The sequence below is a fragment of the Mesocricetus auratus genome, unplaced genomic scaffold (assembly GCF_017639785.1).
Source record: "Mesocricetus auratus isolate SY011 unplaced genomic scaffold, BCM_Maur_2.0 Super-Scaffold_100001, whole genome shotgun sequence".
Taxonomy (NCBI): Eukaryota; Metazoa; Chordata; class Mammalia; order Rodentia; family Cricetidae; genus Mesocricetus; species Mesocricetus auratus.
Window position 1 is genome coordinate 9,266,468 of NW_024429187.1, and position 18,982 is coordinate 9,285,449.

The 18,982-nt window shown below is 48.1% G+C and overlaps 1 pseudogene; it reads right to left on the bottom strand.

Moving 5' to 3' along the window:
• Positions 1 to 887: 887 nt before the first annotated feature.
• Positions 888 to 18,758, bottom strand: LOC101831492 (annotated as a pseudogene).
• Positions 18,759 to 18,982: the final 224 nt, after the last annotated feature.

An 18,982-nucleotide genomic window follows, 5' to 3' on the forward strand; every position in this document is an offset into this window, starting at 1 on the left:
ATCAAATAAGTCAGCAGTGGCGTGGAGCTGTGTCTGTGTCTCCTGCCCCATGCTCTGCCACAAGCCTGGCCTACAGCAAAGATGGCAGTGCGCCTCTAGAGCGGTGGCTCTCAACCCGAGGCTAGAGACCCCTTTGTGGGTTGAATGACCCTTTCACAGGGGTGGCCTAAGGCTGTCAGAAAACAGGTATTTACAGTATGATTCACAACAGTAGCAGGCTTACAGCTATGAAGTAGCAATGGGAATACTTTTGTGGTTGGGCGTCACCACGACATGATGGACTGCACCAAGGGGTCGCAGGGTAAGGAAGGCTGAGAACCACTGCTCCAGAGAGCTCTCCCCAAAGTCAAACAGTTGAAGTACCAACAGCTGAGAAGATCAGGCGAGACTGTGCTACCCTTTCTAGTATAAGAAAATGGGAAGCTATGTTGAAGAAAGCAGGAGGGAAGGAGTTTCTTACATCACCCCTCTCCCAGCCCCAAATCCAGCACTCAGTCTTATACCCACGTGTCTCTCATTTTGTTAGTAATAAGGAAATGGGGTCTCTGTAAATCAGTAATTGGGAAACCGACACCAAAGATCACGAGTTTCCGTAATCAGTGACTTGCAGGCCAGCCTGGTTTCCATAGTGAGATACTGCCTCAAGGAAAACAAAGCAAAAAGTTACAAGGATCAGGTAAGATATTTCTACTCCATAATCTATTATTATTAGTGTGCGTATGTACATGTGGGCACTCTTGGAAGCCAAAGGCAGACATGTGTCCCTCTCTGGAACTCTCTGCCAGGAGCTAGGATGGGGTCAGCAAGCCCCACAGTGCTGAGATTACAGGCACACACAGTTTTTTTTTTTCTTTTTCTTTAATCTAGCGATGGAAACAAAAACACACCTAACAGTAAAGCTTCTGGAAAAACCATTTGTTCTTCCCTGTCTCGTATCGTTCCTCGAACTTGACCTTGGACTCCAGCCTGGCCTTGTGTTTCCGGGATGGGTCTCTAAAGACATCCTTGTTGGCAACAGTTATATCCAAGGGGATGTCCGTGGAGTACCTGTGGGCACGAGGTGACTGTAGTTATAAACTTTCACAAAAGACTTGGGCTTTGATCTCTTGGCGATTTTCTTCCTGCCCATGCCAGCTGTCACTCTTTGGGGATAGCGGTCAGCTCCAGTCACCAGGGCATGGCTGTAAGGGCAGTGCCATCATCAATGTTCTTCATGATGACGGCTTCGTGTCTGGAGGGGCAGCCAGCCAGGACCAGCGCTACTTTTCCGGGTTTCTTGAACTTGTTCTTTTTTTGCAGCAAGCAGCTGATACCCAGCAGAAAGGTGGTGCAGGGTTTTGTGTGGGTGCTGGGACTCAAACTCAGGTCCTCAGGCTTGCACGCAAACGCTCTTACCCACTGAGCCCCTAGAGCCCCTTTTAGCTTGGCCCTAAGTATATGACATAAAGGAAACCTGTATTTTCATTTTGGACTTCCTCAGCTCTGAATTCTCTCACGAAATCTCTGTCCTTCGTGTGGGTGGCTTCGTGTCAGGAAGGAGGACTGGTTTCTCTTGTCCAGCTTAGTCTCTTAATGGCATGCTGTTCACTGAGTGAAGACACAGCAAGAGAAGCCTGTGCTGATGTTGGCATTGGGATGGAGGGCTTAAGTTTGCCATAGATTTATGTCTGACTTTCACAACCATCAACACTGAATTAAGTGATCTTTTGTTTTATTTGGAACCAGTTCGCTTTTGCAAATACGTTTGTTCTCCCGTGAGAGTGATAACTCAACCCCACACGGATTCTCTTGTGCAGCATGGTGCAGGGATGCTAGGCTGGTCCCCTGGCACGTATGGTGTGTTTCTTTTCTTCCCTTGGGCATGGCGCTGGGCTCATTCACTATGAAGACGGAGGGCGTGCACCCCCCCCACCTCTGCCTTCCTCTATTCCACTTTCTCCTCTCTCTCCCCTTCCACCACCCTGCAGAGTCTTTAAGCGGAGACCAGAGTCACACTGCTTAATATCTCTCTGTGAATGGATCCCTGAGTACATTCTGCAGTGAAATTTCCCCGTGAAATCAAAGCCGAGGGCTCTGTCGATCTGTTTAATCTACAGCCGCTCTTGGCTCCCACCACAACGAGCATTTTAAAAATCGGTCCAGTAGATGATGGGAGTAAAAGATTGCCATCCAGCTGAGGCTCAGCCAGCCTGAAAAAAGATATCTCCCTTGCAGAAATAGTTTCCGTCCGAGGGGCAGAAAGCCAGGAGCTCTGGGTCACATGTTAATTCTGTAAGAAAAGATTGATCTCCACAGCCCATGATTTTATTGAGGCTTAGATTAGTTTCATCTCCATGAGAACAACACGGAGTTCAGGAGAAATTTGCATGCCTTTTCTGTTTTCCTGCTCTTTATGGAGATATGTGAAAATCGTTACGGTTTAAATGTTCGATTCTGGGAGAACCTAAGCGCTCGAGAGCTGGGGTTGTTTTATAGCCGACCATCTGCTCTGTCGTTTGTCTTCTCCCATGAGCCCCTGAGCCCAAACTTCCTACCTCGCCTCTTTAGGCTCTGATTTAGTGCACAGCACAAAGGGGTGAACCACGTGTGGTGGTGGTGGGTTTACCCAGTAAGGCTCACTAGCTGTTCTATTTATTTAATTAATTACGCTTTAGATTTATTTTTTATTATGCTTAACTATGTAGCCGTGTGTAAGTATGTGTTTGTGAGCACAGATGCCTCTTGAGGCCAAAGGCGTCTGATCCCCTGGGGCTGGAGTTAGGAGGTTGTGAACCACCCACTGTTGACGCAATGAACTGAACTCAGGTCCACTGTAAGAGCAACAGGGGCTCTAACCATGGAGCCGTCTCCCTAGCCCCATAGAACTATTTTAGCTTTGTGTGTGTGTGTGTGTGTGTGTGTGTGTGTGTTGTGCGTGTGCCATCAATACCCTTGGAGGCCAGAAGGACTGGATCTCCCTGTGGCTGGAGTTACAAATGTTTATGAGCTGCCTGGCTAGGTCTTCTAGAAGAGTAGGAAATGCTCTTAAGCACTGATCCTTCTCTCCAGGTTTGGTTTCTGAAACAGGGTCTTGTTTCATAGGCCAGGTTAGACTCAAGAGTGCTGCGGTTATGGTATGTGCTACACGCTGAACACTAGTGATATCTGTGTGTGTTGCATTGTATGTGTGTATGTTGTAGTGTAGGAGCATGTGTGTGCACCTTCGTGTGTGTACATGCAACGGCCAGAGAAGGAAGTTGGGTGTCTTCCTCTATTGCTCTCTGTTTTATTGCCTTGAGACACGGTCTCACAGAGCTATGCACTCCCCATCTGGCTGGGTTGACTGGACAGCAAGCTCCCAGGGTCTGCCTGTCTTTGTCCCCCAGTGCTGGGATTGCTGGCACGTGCAGCCATCCCTGGCTTTTTACATGGGTGCTGGGGATTCGAACTCAGGTCCAATGCTTGCACACAAGTGCTCTTACTGCTGAGCCAGGGCCTCGTCCCCCAGTGCTAGCTGTAAAGTGATACCTCTCTATTGAGTTTTAGATAATTTGGAGGGCAGTTTCCTTCTCTGTGTGCACGCCACGCGGTAAATTATTTGTGAGCAGGTGGAAAGATGAAATGAAGTTCCCTGTTCTATAGACACAAGACTAGAACTGGCTGGGACTCCTTCAAGTCGGTTCATGTCTTTAGAACACATTTAAATCCCGGCATGGTCGTCCACACCTTTCAGAGGCAGAGGCAGGTGAGTTTGAAACCAGCCTGGTCTACACTGAGAGTTCCAGGACAACCGGGGCTACATAGAGAGATCCTGTTTCAAAACAACAACAACATATTCACAAAGTTCGTCACACACACATGCTGTGGTATCTGTGTGGAGGCCAGTGGACAACTTACAGGAGTCAGCTCTCTCCTTCCGCCCACGTGGATCCCAAGTGTCCTTACCTGCTGCGCCATTCTCTGAAGAATATTTATAAGTGGGACAAGGGGAAGCCGGGAAGAATCTGCTTCTATGCCTCTGACTTCACCAGGGCATGTGGCAGGCAGGGTTTTCACTCCAGGCATGCAAACACCGAGAGAAGACAGATGCTCAACGCTGTAAAAGAGATAGCTCATCCATCTGGCTTGCAGTATGGCTGCGGGTTCCTGCAGATCCCGATTGGATGCCAGACTCTTGCAAGTTTTCAAATACGACTGTCTTTTTGGTACCGAAACACAAACTGCTGCCCTGCACACCAGGGAATTAAGCTCACACACGACAGTCGGGGAGAGTGGAGCAGACAGAAGCAATGCCATTCTTTTTTTTTTTTTTTTTTTGGTTTTTCGAGACAGGGTTTCTCTGAATTGTTTTGGAGGCTGTCCTGGAACTCACTTTGTAGACCAGGCTGGCCTCGAACTCACAGAGATGCGCCTGCCTCTGCCTCCCGAGTGCTGGGATTAAAGGCGTGCGCTACCAATGCCCGGCATGAATGACTTCACACACACACACACACACACACACACACACACACACACACACACACACACATTGAATCTTTAAAACTAGAGACTGCAGGACTCGGGAGGTGGCTGAGAATAGAGATCTCATCAAGCAAGAGTGAAAGACCCGAGTTTGATCACTAATGTAAAGGAGCTGGGTGTGGCGATACATGCTGGTAATACCAATCTGGGGGCAGCAGGAGCTGGTCTAGCCTCAGTGGTGACCCGGCTCAGGCCTAGAGAGATGCTCTGCTCAAAAGGCAAGGTAATCAGCTGCTGAGGAATAATGGCTGAGGTTGACCTCTGGCATACAGACCTACATAGACAGCAATGATGCCCGAGGCTAACCCCTGGCTTATGTACATACCATAGACAAGAATGATGCCCGAGGCTACCCTCTGGCCTATGTACATACCATAGACAGGAATGGTGTCCGAGGCTAACCTCTGGTTTATGTACATACCATAGACAGAAAATGCCGGAGGCTAACCTCTGGTTTTTGTACATACCATAGACAGGAATGATGCCCGAAGCTACCCTCTGGCCTATGTACCTACAGGGCCAAGAACACTGACGCAAAGGAGTTCAGAGCAGAGTAATTTTGGGGCTCCATGGTGTTGGGTTGGGATTGGAGAGCAGTTTTGAGTCATTTTTAGAGTATTCACAGAGGCCTATGTACATACTGACGCTTGCCTGTGGTAACACACACACACACCTTCCTAACTCAGTGCACTGATGTCTGGAACATGCTTGTTCAGATTCTGGGTACTGAGTAATGGAGTCTCCACTAAATAGAATTCAGGCCCCTGGGAAAAGGAAGTGAGTTACTTCCAGGTTAGAGCAGGAAAGGGCAAGATGAGCAGAGACTATCTTCCTGAGCCAGAAAGTAAGAAACAAGGGTGGAAATGAACTGTAGGATCCACATTGGGCCGTTACTACCACGAGGGAGTCAAAGTAAATGTTAATTTCAGATAGCTCCTAATTCAATACAGTAAGACTGAGGTGTGCCACTATAAATACTTGGATGGGAAGAAGGGAAGGGCTTTCCCTAGGGCACGTCGTCAATGATAGATGAAGATGGATGGTAGTTATCGGGGCTGGGATTGGTCCAGCAAGAATGGTCTGTGCACTGTAGGTGGTTATGGGTCTCTCCTTACAGAATCTCGAAGTATATTCTTTTAAAATTTTTATTTATGTGTATGCATGTCTCCGTGTGTGTGCCACGTGTATGTGGGCTCACAGAGACCAGAAGAGGGTGTTGGTCTGAAACTGGAGTTACACGTGGTTGTGGCCCAGCTGACATGGTGGCTGGAACTGACTTCCGGTCCTCTGGAGGAGCAGCGAGCATTCTCAGCCACTGAGCCGTTTCTCCAGCCCTACCATAGCATATCCTTCCTTCCTGCCTGCTTGCCTGCCTGCCTGCCTTCCTTCCTGCCTCCCTTCCTTCCTTCCTTCCTGCCTTCCTTCCTTCCTTTCTTCCTTCCTTCCTTCCTTCCTTCCTTCCTTCCTTCCTTCCTTCCTGCCTCCCTTCCTTCCTTCCTTCCTGCCTGCCTTCCTTCCTTCCTTCCTTCCTTCCTTCCTTCCTGCCTTCCTTCCTTCCTTCCTTCCTTCCTTCCTTCCTGCCTGCTTGCCTGCCTGCCTTCCTTCCTGCCTTCCTTCCTTCCTTCCTTCCTTCCTTCCTTCCTTCCTTCCTTCCTTCCTTCCTCTCTGTGTAGCCCTGGCTGTCTTAGAGCTTGCTGTGTAGACCAGGTTGGCCTCAGATATAGAGAGCTGCCTCCCAAGCACTGGGATTAAGGGTGTGTGCCACCACACCTGGCTCAGCTCCTGTGGTGCAAGAAGGACAACTGGCTTTTGAATCCCAGAACCCATGTGAAAGACCAGTCAGGTGTGGCAGTTGCTGGTGACCCCAGCACTCCAGAGGTAGAGACGATGGGACTAGAGATTTTGAGAACAGCAAATCAGTGAGTTCTGGGCCTCCACACAGATACTCACATTCATTGTACACACACACACACACACACACACACACACACACGTGAACACACATACACATGCTAAAAATGTTACAAAGGGCAAAGCAGTGTTCTTAAGGTGGGTAGGTCTGGAAACATCACATCAATCAGCCGGCCTCATCAGCACAGGATGAATTGCATATTGTCCCTTGGGGAAAATCTCTGAGGAAGGCCAGAGCACTTCTGTGGTTATTCCATTTTTATTCTTGTCATCACGGATATGGTGTTTTGATGATGAACTTCCGGGCTTTGGTGTCATAGAGAAATGAACATCACTCACAGTCGTATCCACCAAGTTTGTAGGTGGGATGTCGGAACTATTTTTGAAGTGTTCACTGTGTGTCTGTGACGGTTGCATTATACGCCAACTTGTCATAGTCTAGAATCGCCTGAGAATACAGCCTCAGGCGAGGGACTCTCTGTATCAGCTTGGCCGAGGGGTGTGTCTGTGGGGGATTAGCTTGTAGGGAGACCCAGCCCATTGTAGTCAGCACAGCTCCCTAGGCAGTAGGTCCTGAACAGTACAAGCTAGGAGAGGGCTAGCTGGTTTTGCTCTTGGCTGTGAAAGTGATGTGGCTGGCTGCTTGAGTTGCTACCACGACTCTTGCATTGACTGAAACTTGGAATTCTGAGCCAAATAAGCCCTCCCCGTCCTACGTTGCTTTTGGTCAGGGTGTTTTATCACAACAACAGGAATGAAACCACACATTCGGCACACACCTCTCGCTGACTAACCCCCTTCTGACTTCTGACCTCAGCATCCCCACCAACACCACACCTCTGTCCGTGGTGCCAATGAGAACAGTGGGTAGACTTTGCCTCACATGGAACGAAAGAACTAGATGGAAACATGAAAGGCTGTGTCGTGTCCAGGAGGTAGAAATTCCTGAGCCTATTGCCTAAATGATTCCTTCCTACACTACAGTCATCTTAGCGGTTGCTATGCTGGCTGTTAATGACAAAATGAGTATAAACGCCACGTGAGCCCCTGTGTCCCGATTCGTCTTGTAGGAGTTGGCGCATTATGAGCGAACTTTTATGTTGAACCCTTCCTAGCTAGTAACCAGGCACATGCAGTCTCGAAAACCATGTGGGCATCACCTGTCTCCTTCCCTCAGTCGCTGTGGAATGCGCTGGCCCCGACTCTGTGGGGTGAGCCTTGTGAAGCTTCCCCACGGAGGTTTCAAGGCCACGCATGAGAATGCGGTGCAGACAGATGAAAGGGAAGTGTTTCTCTTGGCAGAGAGAAACATCTGCATCTAGAAAGAAACCTTCTCTGGGCAAGGTCCTATCATAGTGATAGCTTTTCTCTTTTGGGGGGGATCTGCCACCCAGCTCCCAAATGAATCACACAGGGAAGTTTAGTGTTAATTACGAATGTCCAGCCTTAGCTTGGCTTTTTTTTTTCTTGCCAGCTTTCCTTAATGTGCATCATCCTGTCTGTCATTTCCCTCTTGGCTCCCCCCCCCCCCCCATTCTCTTCTGTAAATCTGACTCTTGCTCTGCACGTGATTGCTGTGTAGCCGATGGCTGGGTGGCCGACCCCCAGTGTCCTGCTCTCCCCTTCTCTCATTCTCCTCTTCCTCAGTTCTCCTCCTACTTAGTCTCTCTGCCTGGCAGCCCCGCCTATCCTTGCTGCTGCCTGGCTCTTGGCCATTCGGCTCTTTGTTAGGACCATCAGGTACAGTAACACAGCTTCACAGAGTTAAGCAAGTGCAACATAAACAAAAGTCACACACCTGAAAATAATATTCCCCAACAAGGCCCCGGGTGAGAATGTGCTGCTCTTTTAGGAGGAGGTGAGCAACCTCTGTCTGACCCTTCTAGAAACCCCCTCTGCCCCTCACAGCCATGAGTAAAAGGACAGTCAACAGCCTCTCTCTATTTCGGAGATGGTCTTACTCTGCAATCCAGGCTGACTCCAAACTCACTGTGTAGCATTGGCTGTTTTTGGAGCTCATGGTAAACCTTCAGCCTCAACCTCCTAAACGCTGGGATATGTGTAGCTCAGTATTTTGGGCTGAAGCTGTTCACCGCCTGCTACCTGCCTTCTATGATACCTTCACTGCAGGAGACATTGTACGCCAGCCAGAAGTCAACTGTCCAGGGGCTATGCTTGGAAAGAGCTGGAATGTATCAAATGCCAAGCTTTAAATACGGAGATTTGGCCAGAAAGACAATGGAAATGGGATGTGTCGCAGCTGGTTTACCAAGCGCAAAGCCCTGGCTTTGATCCTCAGCACTTCATTGGCTAGGTGGGGTGGAGGGCACCTGGAACCCAGCAGTCAGGAGGTGAAGGCGAGGGCATCAGGGTTTCAAGGTCAGCCTCGGCCACGTCAGTGAGCTTGAGGCCAGCCTGAGTAACATGAGATGCCATAAAAAGAAAATAAGGAATAAGGGGAAGCTGCCTGTTTCTTCTTTGGGGGCTTTGTGAAAGCCAAGGTTCTTTGTCACGTGACAATCAATTCAGCTGAGGCGGGTGAAGCCTCCTCTGGCTCTAGATGACCCACCCTCTTCCGCACAAAGTCTGGCCTTGTTCCATTCCTCAGAGACGCTATCCGAGAAGCCCTGCCCTCCCACGTGGTCTCTTTTTTTTTTTTTTTTTTTGGTTTTTCGAGACAGGGTTTCTCTGTGGCTTTGGAGGCTGGCCTGGAACTCACTCTGTAGACCAGGCTGGCCTCGAACTCACAGAGATCCGCCTGTCTCTGCCTCCCATGTGCTGGGATTAAAGGCGTGCGCCACCAACACCCGGCTCACGTGGTCTCTTCTTGGCTAGTAAATAAGTAGCTTCCCATGGGCCTTCTCCATCCCTTGGCCTCCAGCAGTCCCTGGGGGATGCCCACACAGCCTCCCTCTGATGTACCCTGTGGCCGCTTATGCTGGCACACTGTAGCTGCTTCTGTCTTCTTGCTTAATCATCTGCTTGATCGTCCTGAGACACGAGCAGAGGACATGTGTCTGGTGGCTCATAGGGTACCTCCTCCATCCAAGTGATCCATTAGAAGCCCCCTGACACCCACTCCCTAACTCCAGGGCTGGAGACAAAAGAAGTAGCGACACGGTTGTACATAAATATCCTCACAACCTTCGCACTTCTCACCCAGCCCTTTGCCTGCTGCTAAGAGCCAGGCGTTGTTGTAGATTCTCCTTTGACCCTTCCCGTATCTCTCTGAGGTATGTGTTGCTACAGTTGGTATTTAGCAACGGAGAAGCTGAATCATGGACGTGGTTAAACCAGAACAGCTGGGGTTCCAACCCAGGTGGGGTCAGTTCCCGGGTTTTGCAGCAATGAACATTTCCTCAGCCAGGAGGCGGATGTGTGGATGGATCTGGCCACCGAGATTCGAGTCACGACACTTCGCTGACTAGACAAGGTGGAGTTCAGCGTCTGGCTGAATGAATCAGTTGACTGCTCCTCTAAGGAGAGCTCCTACTCTGTCTTTCTCAACCTCATCTGTAGTGAATGACAGCAACTGCACCAGTGTTCAAACTTTGTGAAGATAAAGTGAGTCAGTACAGGGAAAACTGTTGGGGGAAGCCAAGCACACAGGGCAGGTGCCGTCCATGTCTGCATTCTTGTTATTTTAGCACAATAGAGCCCCGAACGTCTTCCTGTTAGCGGGTGCCCATCGGTGAGCAGCAGCTGAAGACTCAGCCTGCGGGGCTGATGCTTTCTTTCCTTCTGTGGCCTAGCGACTGACCCCGTCTGCTGGGACACCAAGGGAATTCTGGTCAAGTGCATAATACTTACCAGCTTCCCTTTATGCTTGCTTATTTAAAGTTCCCTATCTTGTCATCTGAGCATGTTTTTAAGCAATTTCACAGGAAGCTAAAACTTCAGCAAGGGTAATGGACATGACTCTCTGCCCTGAGAACCTTCCTTTCTGTGGGGAACGGGGAGAAGCTTCCGGGGAAAGAGTAAATCGGGGCAGTTGGATGTCTTACCTGAGCCAAAGCTTGGCCGAGGAAAGGATAGCTCTTATGGCCACATGTCATTTGGCTGTTCTATCTGGATCACGTCTGTTATTTGACTGTAAGGACTCATTGGGCATGTGCATTCATGCATGCGTACATGCATATGTGTGTGTGTGCAAGCCGGGCCACCTGACAGCTCCCAGAACCTGCAGCAAGGTGGAAGAGGGTCAGCTCTCCACAAGCTTGTTCTCTGACCTCCACACACACACACACACACACACACACACACACACACACACACACACACACACACACTGGCGCTCTCCCCATGTGCCCCACTCCCCACACCATCTATATCCACACGATTAGTAAAAGAGATCAGTGGTTGAGTGCTTTCAACATTTGCACACCATCATCGACCCTGTGGAGTGCATCCCAGAAGACAGCAGATGGCATCGCCTACCTTCTGGGAGCCTGCTTCAGAGAGGTAAGACGACAAACCAGTCAAACACGCCAGAGGTCGGAGGAAAGGTGCAAATGGAGGAAAACACGGCAGAGAAAGGGCCGGGTGTGGCAGCGCGCGCCTGGATGCCGGTTCCTCGGGAGACTGAGGTAGGAGTTCACAGCAGCCTGGACTGCACGGCAGGACTTGGGTGTCACCCAGTCATCTGAACAACCAGTCAAGTGGGGGTAAAGACAGGGTTTGTTTGCGTGGGTGTTCTAATTTTGAAGAGATGGAGTGGTGATTTTGTCTTTCTCTGGAGAAGCCTTTGACACGCAGGAAGATTTATAGAGGTGCTGTGGAGAATTTTCCTGAGGTGGTATCCTGATGAGAGAGATTTACTTTACAAGGAAGCAGAATTGAGGAGGGGCAAGAGAGATGGGGTGGGGGGTGTTGTGACTGAGACAGAGCAATGCTGTGTTGGAGGAATGCACTGGGTGTGTACGGGAGTCGTGAATCTGTTTGCACCATTTTCTTTTTGCGTAGGTTGGGAAATTAAAATTTTAGCCACTTTCATAATCAATATGAGCTTCGTTGCAGCATAGACGGATGACAAAATAAATCTACCACTTGTAAGTGAGTCAATCCATTGAGGTTCAGGAAGCCTTCCCTATGAAGTGACTGTCTCAGAGAACTGACGGGTGGGGGTAGGAAGCTGGGGGTGGGGCATGACATACATTGCAGATTAGATCCAGGTGACTGGGTCTGGAGAGACGGCTCTGTGGTTGAGAGTACATAGTGCTCTTGCAGAGGACCCAAGATTGGGTCCTAGAACCCAAGTCAGGTCACTCACAATTGATTGTTAACTCCACCTCTGGGGGATACAGTAAACTCTTCTAGACTCCATGGACACTATTCATGTGCACATACCCACACACACAGGCGTACGCACATACACATAATTTAAAAATAAGGTCATAAATGTTATGGCTATGTAGGCAATGGGTGGATTATGACCCCATTCATTTCTCTGTCCTGATGCAGTCTGGGAAATTGTTCCCAGGCAAGGCTCCTGTCATTCACTGTCACCTTCTCAGCACCCAACAGAGATACGAGGCTTGCTGAAAGTTGAGTACTCTTTTTTCTCGTTTCTTATCCTGGGGGAGACAGAGAAGGAAGCTTTGTTCCCATAGCATGGGCGCACTTCAGGTCGACGGCCATACCCCACAGGAGCATCACAGAGCACCTGGTGTGGTGAAGCTGTAGCTCACACCCTGTGGGTTTTCCTCTGCTTCCATGTCGTGTGCAAAGAGGCCCAGTGCCTTCCTGTAGAACCATCAGCATGTGATTATATTTTTTTAGGAGCTGCAGTTTTATATGAGAGGAAAATAAAATCAGCAGCACCTCACGGACTTTTGGGGCTAAGTTGAATCTCTTCCTCCTTCATGTGGCCAGAGGGAAGAAGTTCTGTTACAGCATAAACCTAGGCAGGAGACGGCTGCACATCACTTAACACCGGAGAAAGGAAAACAGAACGAGACCCGTGAAGTTTTGCACGCAGGCAGTTATGTTCAAGTTTGTGCGTGTGCGCATCAAATTTCACGTACAGTGGCTGTAGACATTCTTTCCATATGTAGCTTTTTTTTTTTTTTTTTTTTTTTTACTAACCAGAAAGTAGATGGGACCTTGGGGTTTAATGAAAGGACTTGTATGGATAACATGTGTTTCTCTTCATGGAAAATCAGTTTCTCAGCCTGGTGAAAACACGTGGATTTTAAAGTGACCGTGGAGTAATTTTATTTGACCCTTAAATCATATAGCTTTCTTCTTTTATGATGTGTCGTGGTTATGTGAGGGGCTTAGTTTTTCATTCGAGAGGCTTGTTCAGAATGAGAGAGAGGGAAGTCTCTGCCTTTTCAGTTGATTTTCTGAAGCGACATCTTTTACCAATCCCCAAATATCCCACGGTGGGAGGTACGTGGGAGGTGTATTTAGAAGGATAACTCATGTCCCTTGCTTCATCTTTTGGGGGAGGCACATGTAATTAGCAGCTTAAATGAGATTCTTTGCACTTTCAGACGTGTGCTTCGAGAAAATTATCTTGGAATAAGTTATTGACAAATCTGTAATTTTCTTTTTTTTTTAAATGCCATTTGGGAAAAATGAGTTAGTATAAAGTCACTTGATTTGGGGACTCACTGTCTTATTTTTTTTCTTTTTAAAGATTTATTTATTGATTTATTATGTATACAATGTTCTGTCTGGATGTATGTCCACAGGCCAGAAGAGGGCACCAGACCTCATTACAGATGGTTGTGAGCTACCATGTGGTTGCTGGGACTTGAACTCAGGACCTCTGGAAGAACAGTTAGTGCTCTTAACCTCTGAGACATCTCTCCAGCCCCTCACTGTCTTATTTTTTTAAGATTTATTTATTTTTACTTTATGAGTATGGGTGTTTTATCTGCCTGTGTGTCTGTACCATGTACATGCAGTACCCATGGAGGCCAGCAGAGGGCTGTAGGGCACACAAACCAGTCAGAGATATTGCTGAGGGGAAGTCAAGAGGGAGAATCCTGAGTTGTTTACAAAAAAAGGTGGTTGGTTGCCTAGATCAAACCAGATGAGTTCACTGCATGAACAGCTCATGTTCACTAGGTAAAGCCTAGGGCGCCTAGGCGCATGTGATTGGATGACCTTCAAAACCATTGGCTGGCTGTTTTCCTCCCTGCCGTTTTTCCTTTAAAAGATACTTGCTGTGTGGTGATAAATGAGTTCCTGCTTGACTAGGCTCCCTGCTGTGTCTGATTGTTTCAGGGACTCTTCCTGGGACCCAGCTCAGCCTTCTGTGGTTGGGCTAAGACCCTGCAGAGGGCATTAGATCCCACAGAACTGGAGTTACAGAGGGTTTTAGCTGCCATTGGGTGCTGGGCACTGAGCCCAGGCCCTCTGCAAGTGCGGCACGTTCTCCTTAACTTTGAACCATCTCTCCAGCCCACAGAATACCTTTTGAAGATACACTTGGGGCTAATGGCTCTTCCAGAGGACTTAGATTTTATTTCCAGCACCCACATGGCTGTAAGCAGAGCTTTCTTTGTCTTGCCCTGTCCCATAGCTGCTTCTAGATAACCACTCAGAGAGGCTTAATGTTAGTTACAAAGTGTTTGGCCTATTGCTAACCAGCTCCTACTTTTAAGTTAACCCATTTTAATCTATATGTTATCAGTGGCTTGTGACTTTACCCGTGGTCTAGTACATCTCGCTGCTCTGGTGATTGGCTGGCATCCCCACCTGGCTCTGCCCTCTCCTCCCTTTATTGCGGCTTGGATTTCCCGGCTTGCTATATTCTGCCTTTTTATAGGTCAAGGCAGCTTTCATTAACCAGTGAGAGCAGCGTATATTTACAGCATACAGAAGGGCTATCCCACTGATAGGAATACAGAAGTCGGAAATAAGGGAAGGAAAGAGGAAAGAGGTAAAGAGACACGGAGATAGAAACAGACAGACAGAGCTGCCTTCTCAGAGAGAGGACAGAAGAGAAGATGGCGAAGGGTGGGTGGAGTTTTCCTCTTAAAGGGCCAGTGTACACAGTATGCCGCCAAGCCCTCAGAGGGACGGCACCCTGTGCCAGGGTCCCAAGGGGAGGAGCCAGGTTTGCCTGAATTACAATACTCACAGCGCATGGTAACTCACAACCATCTGTAACTCCAGTTCTAGGGGAATCCAGTACCCTCTTCTGGCCTCCACAGATACTACATGCGTGGGGTGTATAGATACACATTCAGGCAAAACACTCATAGACATGAAATAAATATAAATACAGAATCGGATTTTATTTTTTTTAATCCTGAATGTGTCCTAACCTCTGTACTATGTCTCCTGTTAGCTTTTCAAAGGGTCAGTTGCTTGAGTTTATTTTTTTTAAATAGAAATCAAACTAATCTTAGCATCAACAACCCACCCACAGCAAGACTGTGGTGATGGTGGGGGTGAGGCTGCCTGTTGCTGTTACTTTTCTTGTTGCGGTGATAAAAATACATCAAAGCAGTGTAGGGAGGGAAGGTCTGTTGTGGTTCTCCGCAGGGATGAAGTCCATCAGGGAGGCTTTAGCTGTGATAGCAGCGGGAGGGAGGCTTTAGCTGTGATAGCGGGAGGGAGGCAGTCTGGTCACATTGTATCTATACCAGCCATGAACAGAGAGATGAACTCTGGAGCCCATCTCTTGTTTCCTTTTCTTTCTGAAGGGCACACAAGCCAGTTAAAGATGGCGCCTAGGGGAAATCAGGAGGGTGAGTTTTATGATGTTTACAAAAAAAGGGTGATTGGTTGCCAAGACAGAACCAGATGAGGTCACTGCAGGAACAGCTCAGGTTCACTAGGTGAAGCATAGGGTGCCTAGGCGCGTCATAGACTGGCTTTTAAAACCATTGCCTGGCTGTTTTCCTGCTCTGTGGATGCTTACTGTGGGGGCAATAAACGAATTCCTGCTTGACTAGATTCCCTGCTGGCTGTGTCTGATTGTCTCCAGGATCCTGGGAGGCTGGAGAATGAGCGAATGGCGCCCTTACCCTTCCTGGGACCCAGCTCAGCCCTCCATGGATAGGCTGAGACCCTGCATCTTTCAGTCTGGGACCCTGTTCATGGCAGTGGTCTTTGAGGTGGTTCCAGATCGAATGGGACTGACAAGATTAATCACCACAGTATCTCATGCTGAAATATGTCACCATGGCATAGCAAATATTTTAAGCTAAAAGAACTGGGGGAAAATGTAAAGCTAGGAAAGCCACCCTCTTTTTCCAGGGGTAAGTCATAAACCCAGGAAGTAATCTGCCTTCTGTCCCTGCCGTGTGTCCTGTGTGGGCATGCAGACACACATTTGTGTGTGGATACACGGGAGTCGGCTTCAGCTGCTGTTCTTTCCTCCAGATGTATCTTGTGTGTTGCTGCCTGGGCTCACCAGGTAGGCTAGTCTGGCTAGCCACAGAGCCCCAGGCATGACCCTACTTCTGCCTTCTCCAGTGCCTGATGTGTTTTATGTGGGTTCTGGGGACCAAACTCAGGACATCATGTTTGTGTGGCATGTTCTTTCCTGACTGAGCCTTCATGTTTCTATGGCACGCACTTTTCTTGTAGCAGAGGGGGACACAGCCCTGCCTGTGCTGCCTGGTCTTGAGAAGTTCCTGTTCCCTTTAACCCTTTCCTTCTCACAGGAATTCATTGCCTCCAAACCTCATGTGGAAATGCTCAGATTTCACCGACTCTCTGGGCCTTCAGTTTCTTATGACTTGCCAAAGTTTTGCCAAGATCACCTGCGTGTGGTGTTCTTTATTTTGGGTTTTCGACACAAACTGCCCTGGCTGTTCTGGAACCAGCTCTGAAGACCAGGCTGGCCTCAAACTCAGAGATGCGCCTGTCCTGAGTGCTGGAATTAAAGTCATGTTCTCTGGTGCATGCTGAATTCTTTTTTTTTTTTTTTTTTTTTGGTTTTATGAGACAGGGTTTCTCTGTATTGTTTTGGAGGCTGTTGGTCCAGTCCGGCCTTGAACTCACAGAGATCCGCCTGCCTCTGCCTCCCAAGTGCTGGGACTAAAGGTGTGTGCCACCACCGCCAGGCTGCATGCTGAATTCTTGTTACTCTGTCTTTTGGTGCAGGACTGCAGCTACAGCGCGGATCGTGTATGTAGAGACAGGCAGGCAGTGTCTTCCTCACGCCGTGCAGGACATTCCTTGCTGCTGCTCTGATCAAACATGTGACAAAGCGGTTTAAGAAGGGCTGGACTTATTGTGCTTCGGGGTGGGGGTGGGGACGGGGAAGGGGGTTGGAAGCAGGGGTGAGGGGTGGGAGGGAGGCAGGGCAGCAGGGGGGTGAGGCAGTTGTGCACTTTATACCTGCAGTCAGTAAACAGAGATGAACACTGGTCTCCCTTTTAACGTTTTGTTCACCCAGGACACCAGGGACACCACTCTGTGGATGGTGCAGCCCACATGCAGGCGGGGTGTTCCATCGCTCCTCTGTTAAATCTCCCTGGATATGCTCCTGAACACATCAGAGCTGTGTGTCCTAGATTTCAAATCCAGTCAAACTGTCGAGAAAAACCATCACACCTCCTACAAGGAAAGTCAGGGTAACAAAAGACTAAGGAATGTATCTACTGATTGTGTTTGTGGTGTGGGGGACTTCAGACTACCCCCCCCCCCAAAGTGCGGTTTTGTGCTTCTGTTTGATGAAGTATGTATAGACAACCGTGTGGAAGCATCACTGGATGAGAGGCGATGACCTTATGGTGAACAGTTGGCAAAGGCTGTTGGTTGAATTCTTTTTCATTTGAGTTTATAAAGCCTTTTCACTGCCCTGGATGGGGGGGGGTGGCCTCTAAATAAGGGTGGTGGGAAAAGAAACTTCTGTTTTGCTTAAGTGTGTCATACTTTGTGGTTGGTGTTTCAGACACTGCATGGGGTAGAAAGAGAAGGACTCCGCCTCCCGCTATGGTAGCATTTTTTGTAAATGCACGTGATTTTGGCGTTGAAAAGTGCAGGTCAGAAACACAGACCTTAACCTCAAAAACATGCACAGGAAACTTCTCTGAAGTTGCAACTTGAAACATAATTACCGTGTAAATGCCACAAGCTTTCTTTGTAACATAGTGATTAATTTCTTTTGTTACCTTATTACATTCAACAGCTCTGACTTAAATTGTTTTGAATTCTGTGGTTAATGAGAAGTTTTTTCTCTCACTTTATATATAGTTGAATTTTATGCAATGACTTGAAAAATGAGTCTATTAGCCAGTTTTAGTAAATATAATTCCGAGTGAGAGCTGTGTCTGCATTCCCATAGTTCCACTTGGATTTCTGGGACACATGACAATGTATGTTACTTCTCCTCCTCTTCTTCATCATTGAAGGACTCAGGCATCACACTGGCCTGCCCTTGTCACCTGGCAGAATGCACTCAGGCAGTACCCTGGTCAGCCCAGGGTTCCATGTCTGCTACATAATCTGTACGCAGGTACAAAGGACCCTTTAAAATCCCCTATTTATATCTGTACCCCATTTTTAAATTGGATTATTTGGTGTTTTGGTGACTAGCTTCTTGACTTCTTTGTATGTTTTGGAGATCAGCCCTCAGTAAGATGTGGGGTTGGTGAAGATCTTTTCCCATCCTGTGGGCTGTGGTTTTGTCTTGTTGACTATGTCCTTTGCCTTATAGAAGCTTCTCAGTTTCAGGAGGTCCCATTTATTAATTGTCGATCTCAGTGTCTGTGCTACTGGTGTTATGTTCAGGAAGCAGTCTCCTGCACCAATTCGTTCAAGGGTACCTCCCACTTTCTTTTCTAAGAGGTTCAGTGTGGCTGGATTTATGTTGAGGTCTTTGATCCATTTGGACTTAAGCTTTGTGCATGGTGATAGATATGGATCTATCTGCAGTCTTCTGCGTGTCAGCATCCAGTTATGCCAGCACCATTTGTTGTATAATTTTATCTTCTTTGTCAAAAATCAGGTGTTCAGAGGTGTGTGAATTAATGTCAAGGTCTTCAATTTTATTCCATTGGTCTGCCTGTCTATTTTTGTGCCAGTCCCAAGCTGTCTTCATTAGTATAGTTCTATAGTAGAATCTCAAATGGCTGAAAGGCACTTAAGACATTGCTCAACATCCTTAGCCCCCAGGGAAATGCAAATCAAAACAATTCTGAGATACCATCTTACACCTGTCAGAATGGCTAAAATAAATACCTATAGTGTGTGGGAATCAAGACTCACTGGACTCAGTACAGGTGAAGTTTATTTGAGGAGAACGCAATTACACAGGAAATAAATGTCTGCCACAAATTCCCGCTCCAAGGTCCACCCAGGCTGCCCTCTGGGACCCAACCTGAAACAAGAGAGACTCACCTGTCCTGGACCCCAAACCTAAAACCACTATCCGTCATGTCCGCACCTGTGATGTGTGGGCATGGTCAGCGCTACAGGTGCTGGCAGGATGGATATCTCATTAGACACCAATGACAGTTTATGCTGGAGAGGATGTGGAGAAAGGGGAACACTCCTCCATTACTGATGGGAGTGCAAACTTGTACAACTACTTTGGGAATCAATGTGGCGGTTTCTCAGGAAAATGGGAATCAGTCTACCTCAAGATCCAGTGGTTCCACTC